A 7,693-nucleotide genomic window follows, 5' to 3' on the forward strand; every position below is an offset into this window, starting at 1 on the left:
CAACACAATATCGAATAAATCAAGATGTTAGAAACAGTTCAAAAAATTATCAACTTAAAAAAATGCAGAAAAGCTGGCTGACTTATTCAGCGAGCCAAATAGGGCTCACCGAAAGTTCCAGAATAGGAATTATCAAAAATTCACAAAGGTCGGTGATGCTCAAGGACTTTCGGCAAATCGCCGACACCATTTGGCGAACTAAAAGTAGATCGCCGAATGTTACAGAACATTTTTTAAAATTAAGGCCTCAAAAAAGTGATCTAAGGGACATTCAGCGTGCTCAGGCGAATCGCCGAATGTTATAAAAACATTTCACCAATTTTGGAGGACTAAAAGGTGATCCAAGGATCGTTGGACAAACCGCCAAACTATTTAGCGAGCTCGACCCAACTCACCGAACAGTTCAACATTCCTGATTTTGACCCTGACCTCCAATTTCTACCCTACAGCCCACTAGAACAAAATTAAACACCTATTCGATGACCCATACTACCCATTACTTCAGGGTAATCAAACTTCCCCCATTTTGGCCAAAATTGACTAATCGACGTCTTTTGCCCTTAAGAATGACGTCACCCGATCTATCATTGGGCAAAATCAAAAAATTGACACAATTTGGGTGACTCAAACAGTACCCACACTAGACCCAATAATGCAATTAACACAACCCACAATTTGAATCAACTAAAAAAACACGGGATTTCATAAATATACGCCAACAAACACAATTCGGGGTCTCTTAGACACAAATTAACAATAATCATTCCAAAAAAGCACTAATATTATGCAAACAACACAATAGGACAATGATCATGCATTAAAGGCTATGAAACTTTAATGACAGGTTTCGGAAAAACTAACCTCAAGAGTAGATAAGTGACGCTAGACTAGAAAATCAACACGCAAAAATCACAAACTCCCCCGAGCAAATGATCTCACACAAAAATATAATATGCAGTTGTGAAACTGTAAAAGTCAAAAAATATGAAATGAGGGAGGTTTTTGAATTTAAAAATAGTTCAGCCCTTCATAACCCTTCAGTTTGCGCGCTAGTTGGCGATTGTGACTTATGTCACCGACCATTCAGTGATGCACCGAATGGCGCTTTTGCCCGCCGAGTTTTACAGGACCTCTAGCTAACTAGTTGTTCTAAATAGCAATCCAAGTCGAGCTCACTGAGCTGTTTGGCGAGTCACTGACTAGTACCTAGGCTTGCCTAATTGCTTATCTTCCTAAAATTTCGAATTTCCAACCTATACATTCAACATCCATTATTCAAACAACAAAATTAAAAGCTCAAAAACTTTTGTTGCCTCCCAAGAAGTTCCTTATTAAACTTCGTGGCATGATGAAGATACTCATTCAATGTTCATTCTTAGGGTTGACCATGGTGTCACTCGATAATCCTCTTTTTGGCCTTGGATTCAAATGAGTTGAGATTTGACCCATTTGTGTTTCCAGATGTTTAATGGACACCTAGTGAGAAGTAACTGTTTGGTTTAGAGTTGAGACGTCCTCTTTCATTTCTTTGAGCACTTGGTTCCACCCTTACACTTTATTTAGGATGCGTGCAAGCATATCTTCAGTGCGAAAATTCTTCAAGTCAGCCCTTTGATATTTTGGATTTTGACACTCATGGGGAGGTACATATCGCTCTTTGTCCCCATCTCACTCCCTCATGTTTGTACCACGGTCACGTCATTCCTTATAACGGTCCTTCCAACCTTCATCACGCTCTCTATTCCAACCTTGGTTCCCACCCATCCTTGGATAGTTCAGACGAAAACCACCTCCTTGATTTGCTAGAAAATGTAGTTCCTCATTGTACATAGCCTCATAGTGTGCATCATCGGGGTTCATCCCACAAACTCCAGTTGCGTTCACGGCCTTAGATCCACTACCCATGACATGTTTTGACAGAATATCCATTGGGTCATCATTTTTGCCATGTTTTCATCCCCCTTTTGGTCTTTTTCTATTTGTTCCTTTGTCATCCTGAAAGTCAAAGGAGACAGTTGATCTTCCCTAGTGTACCAAGCATGGTTTATCTTAGTCATTCCATCAAGGAGAATAGATGCGGTTTCAAAAGGTTGTTGCATAATTCATCCTTGGACAAGTTGATCAGCCACACCCTTGTCGACTGAATCTTGACTCCGATAGAAATGTTGTAACAATACATTGTTCAGGAGTCCATGAGTTGTGTAACACCCTGATCCGAAAAAGGGCAAGGTTGTTGTTTCGAGAAAATGCAGGAGCCAACCCAGGGCCAGTGCATGGGACCACAGACCATAAGTGTGGTCCGTGGATGGCTCCCCAAAAAGAGTCCAAAAAGGGGTAGACCTAAGGCATGAACCAATAGACTGTTGGTGGGACCATGGTCCGTGGTCGAGGGCCCGTGGTCCAGACCCACAGAATAGAGTAATTAACCACGAACGAGGGTTATGCAGGATGGCCCGTCGTCCTGACCACGGTCCATCGGTCGTGGCTGTTGGTCAGCGATTGGTAGTTAAGTTCAGGGGTAGATGGATCTTTTCCTAATTAATCTAGCCTAATACTATGTCATTTTGCCTATCTCTAAGACCCCTATATAAGCATTTTACCCCCAAATTTCCCAATAGAAATAATTCTCTCCAAACTCACCAAAAATGAAGAACTTTCAAATGTTTCTCTCTCTAGAACTTGAAGAAGAAGAAGAAGATTTCAGCTAGGGTTTCAAGCCAAAGTCTCCATTCCTCCATTGAAGATTAGCAATTTGATTCAAGGTATGATAGTTTTCATCCATGGATTCCTCCCATTCATGGAGTTCCCAAATCCTTCTATTTCAAAGTTAGGATTTCCTAATTGAGTTAGGGTTTTCTTCAATTACCATGTGTTCTTATGATTGCTGATTTAAATGATTTAATTATGACCTCTTATGCATAAATTGATGAAATACTATGGTTTTATGATGTTTTCCCTTATGAACCCATGTAATTCCCCATGTTTTCAAGTTATGAGCATATGTTGTGGGATCTTGATTATGAAAGATGAGTTTTATGAATTAAGCATGTATTGATAGATTTACATGATTTTATGATGAAATCCATATCTAACCCATGTTTTCTAAATGTTAATGATTGAAAGTGGGGTTTGAGCCTTGAAAGGTAAATTATGGAACTATGCATGTTCTTATGAAAGCTATGGAAATTTTTTAAGGATGCTTTGAGAGTAAAATGTCAATGATGATGTTAATGTTGTGTTATTGAAAGGATTTTTCATAAACACATGAAAGCATGATGTGAAAGGTTTTCTCCCATAATAAGGATTCTACGGTTGAAAGGTTTTATCACCTAAATGAATAAATGATAAGGAGCTATCCTAATGAAACCTAGCTTGGATTGGATACTTAATTGTACCTTTTCATGGATGATGATTTAGCTTCTATTGGCAAGATGACGTGCCTTTCCATTCAAAATAAGAACACGTAAGAAATGATTATTCCGTGGGATTTATGCTTAGCACCGAGAGGATATTGAGATGGAGGCTCTACCGTTAGTACATGTCAGGATTCTAGTAGCAATCTCCTTATCCCTTACCTATGTGCCCCCATAGGACGATTGTCTAGATAGACATTAGCTAGTGGATCCACTTAAGCTTGAATTTCATTGTCCTTAACTTGGCAAGTAGGACACCCCTTTTCGGTGTGAGAGACACCGAGGGATCATGTTATAGCTCTCATGGTCTCTATGTTTGTTAAGGATAATTCCCCACATTAACAATAAACTAAGGTTACTTCAAGAAGTATCTCTCATGAGTTCAAAGGTTTTAATGATGTTAGCTTGCATTGGCCATGGTTTTATGAATTATGCTTTAGAACCCTTTTATATCATGTTTTAGCTTGGTCAACGACATGTCATGAAATGTCCCCTTTTAGCATGATTTAAATGTTTTATGCATGGCTATCATACTTGGTACAGTTTTTTGTACTAACACATACTCTTGCCTACATTTCTCCAAATGTAGGGTTAGACAGACAGGGTCCTTAGCTTCGTGGCTAGTGGTTGATTTCAAGATTCCCGAGCTTGGTGAGTCGTCATTATTCAAGGACGGATTTCCATTGTTTAGTTTCTTTCTTGTATTTCAGTCTTGGACATGATATATGGGCTAGGCCCAATTTCATTCTATTGTATTAGATGGATATTGAGACAAGAGTTTTAGACTTCCTCTTTTCTTTTATAAAAACTATTGGACTTGAATTGTGTTTTAATCTCTTATCTTCTATTTCTTATGTTATGAATGCTAAGTGGCTTGTTTGGGGTCCTTCATGGTTTTGTATGCCATGTTACATCTAGGGTTTACCCCTGGGTTGTGACAAACTTGGTAATCAGAGCACAAGGTTTAGAATGTTCTGAGGATTTCTCATAAGCTACGTAGAGTAGAGTCTTGTTCATGAGTGAGAAGCGCGCCATATTTATGAATGAGAGGCTACAATATGTTTAGGAAACTCCACTTCTTTCATTACTCTTAAGTGGTGCGATAGAGTTTAACTCTATAAGGTCTCTCTCCTAATCATTATCCAATGCTCTACCGTATATGTCTACTCAAAGAGCTTATGCTAGAAGGAATGTGAGGGACAATATGGAACAAGGAGCTCCTCCCCAAGCTCCTCAAGTTCCAGTCAATCCTTTGGCCGAGCAAGTGACTAATGTGGAGTTTAGGGCTGCTTTTCAAGTATTGGCTCAAGCCATGATGGCCCAAGGTGTATGGGACTTCACTAGGATGAACCCTCTGGAGTTTCATGGTTCTAAAGTTGAAGAAGATCCTCAAGAGTTCATTTATGGGGTTTATAATGTCTTGATGATTATGGGAGTGACGCTGGTGAAAAAGGCATAGTTGGCCACTTATCAACTAAAAGGTGTTGCTCAAACTTTGTTGAACCAATGGAAAGAAGGGATTTCGAAAGATGCATGTCCTCTTGATTGGGAGAAGTTTAAGGTTAATTTATTAATAGATTGTTTCCCCTTAGGATGAGGGAAGCCAAGGTGTTGAATTCATTAACCTTCAACAAACGAGTATGAGTGTGAGGGAATATGCTCTTAACTTCACACAACTATCTAGATATGCTCCAACAATGGTTGTTGATTCTAGGGCAAGGATGAGCAAGTTTGTTTTTAGGTGTGTCTGAAATGGTGGTTAAAAAGTGTTGAACCACATGCTCATTAATGCCATGGACATCTCTCATCTTACGGTTCATGCACAACATATTGAAGAATTGAAACTTAAGGAAAAATCTAGGGAGACAAAGAGGGCTAAAACCGGTGATTGAAATTTCACTCATGCAAGGTCCGATGGACATGGTCGTCCTAGGTTTCGACAAAGGTTTTCTGTTCAAGGTTACTCCAATGCTCCTCCTAAGTTCAACAAATATAGGGTGTCTAAACCTAAGACTCAAGGAGGGAATGGTAATGGATCTTCATTGCGAATGTCTACTTGTGTTAAGTATGGAAAGAAGCATAATGGTAAATGCCTAGCCGATACGGATGGTTGCTTTAGTTGTGGTAAGAGTGGTAATAAGATGAGGGATTGCCCAATGCTTATGGAAAAGGAAGAGAGGGAAAGCAAGCTCCTCTTAGTGGTTCGGGTACCAATACTGCTAAGCAAAAACGTTCTATGCACTTCAGACTCGTGGTAAGAGAGAATGTTCTCCCGATGTAGTTACTCGTATGTTAAAAGTTTTCAAACTCTATGTTTATGCTTTACTTGATCCCGGTGCTACCTTGTCTTTTGTGACGCCATATGTGGCTATGAGGTTTGATGTTCTTCCGGATGTGTTGTTAGAACCTTTTTCTGTCTCTACTCCTGTTGGTGATTCTATTGTGGCTTAGAGGGTCTATAGAAGGTGTCGTGTTTCCTTGTCCCATAGAGTTACTCTAGTTGACTTGGTAGAGCTTGATATGTTAGACTTTGATGTTATTCTTGGTATGGATTGGCTGCATTCATGTTATGCTTCTATTGATTGTAGAACTTGTGTAGTCAAGTTTCAATTCCCAAATGAGCCTATCCTAGAGTGGAAGGGGGCAAATTCAATGCCTAAGGGCCAGCTTGTCTCTTATCTTAAAGATAGAAATATGATTTCTAAGGGTTGCATTTATAATCTAGTTAGGGTGAGGAATGTAGATTCTGAAACCCCTATTCTTGACTCGGTCCCCATTGTTATTGAGTTTTCGGAAGTGTTCCCAGATGATTTACGTGGTATTCCTCCCGAAAGGGAAATAGACTTCAGTATTGACCTTCTCCCAGATACGCATCTTATTACTATTTCTCCTTAGCGTATGGCTCTAGTAGAACGTAATGAGTTGAAAGAACAATTGAAATATTTGTTGGATAAGGGTTTCATCCGACCGAGTATCTCACCAAGGGGTGCTCCAGTTTTTTTTGTTAGAAAGAAAGATGGCTCTCTCCATATGTGTATTGACTATCGTAAGTTGAACAAGGTGACCATTAAGAATAAGTATCCTCTTCCAAGGATAGATGATTTATTTGACCAACTTCAAGGAGCAAGTTACTTCTCTAAGATTGATCTTCGATCAGGTTATCACCAATTTAGGGTGAAAGAAGATAATATTCTGAAAATGGCTTTTAGAATCCGGTATGGTCATTATGAGTTTTTGCTAATGTCGTTTGGGTTGAATAATGCTTCGGTGGCGTTTATGGATTTGATGAATAGGTGTTTAGACAATACCTTGATATGATTGTGATTGTGTTCATTTATGATATAATGATCTATTCGAAAAGTGAGAATGAGCATATTGATCATTTGAGGATTATGTTGCAACATTCTCAAGGACCATGAAATCTTTGAAAAGTTTGGTAAATGTGAGTTTCAGCTAATGTCCATAGCTTTTCTTGGTCATATTGTTTCAAGTAAAGGTATTGAGGTAGATCCTAATAAGACAGATGTGGTCAAGAGTTGGTCGAGACACCTCACTCTTTCGGATATTAGAAGCTTCTTGGGCTTGGCCGGTTACACTAAAGGTTTGTTGAAGGATTTCTTCAATTACCTCTCCGTTGACGACTTTGACTCAAAATAAGGCTAAGTTCATATGGTATGAAGCGTGTGAAAAGAGTTTTCGAGAATTGAAGGATAGACTTACTTCCGCTCCGGTGTTGACTTTATCGGAACGGACATATGATTTTGTGGTTTATTGTGACGCCTCGAGAATTGGGTTAGGATGTGTGCTTATGTAAAATGGGAAAGTTATTGCCTATGCCTCAAGGAAACTTAAGACTCATGAAAAGAATTATCCTACCCATAACCTTGAACTAGCGGCAGCCGTTTTTGCCTTAAAGATTTGGAGGCATTATTTGTATAGAGTTCGTGTTGATGTTTTTACCGACCACAAGAGCTTGCAATATGTGTTTAACCAAAAGGAACTAAATCTTCACCAAAGAAGGTTGCTTGAGTTATTGAAAGATTATGATATGAGTGTTCTCTATCACCCCAGTAAAGCTAGTGTGGTGGCAGATGATCTTTGTCGGTTATCTATGGGTAGTGTTGTCTATTTTGACGAAGATAAGAAAGATTTGGTTCGAGATGTACATAGATTGGCCCCATAGGGTGTTCAACTAGTGGACTCCATCAAGGGTGGTATTATGGTTCACAATGGTTTTCAATCATCTTTAGTGGCGGATGTGAAAGCCAAGCAAGGTCTTG

The sequence above is a fragment of the Solanum tuberosum genome, unplaced genomic scaffold (genome assembly GCF_000226075.1).
Source record: "Solanum tuberosum cultivar DM 1-3 516 R44 unplaced genomic scaffold, SolTub_3.0 scf00046, whole genome shotgun sequence".
NCBI lineage: Eukaryota > Viridiplantae > Streptophyta > Magnoliopsida > Solanales > Solanaceae > Solanum > Solanum tuberosum.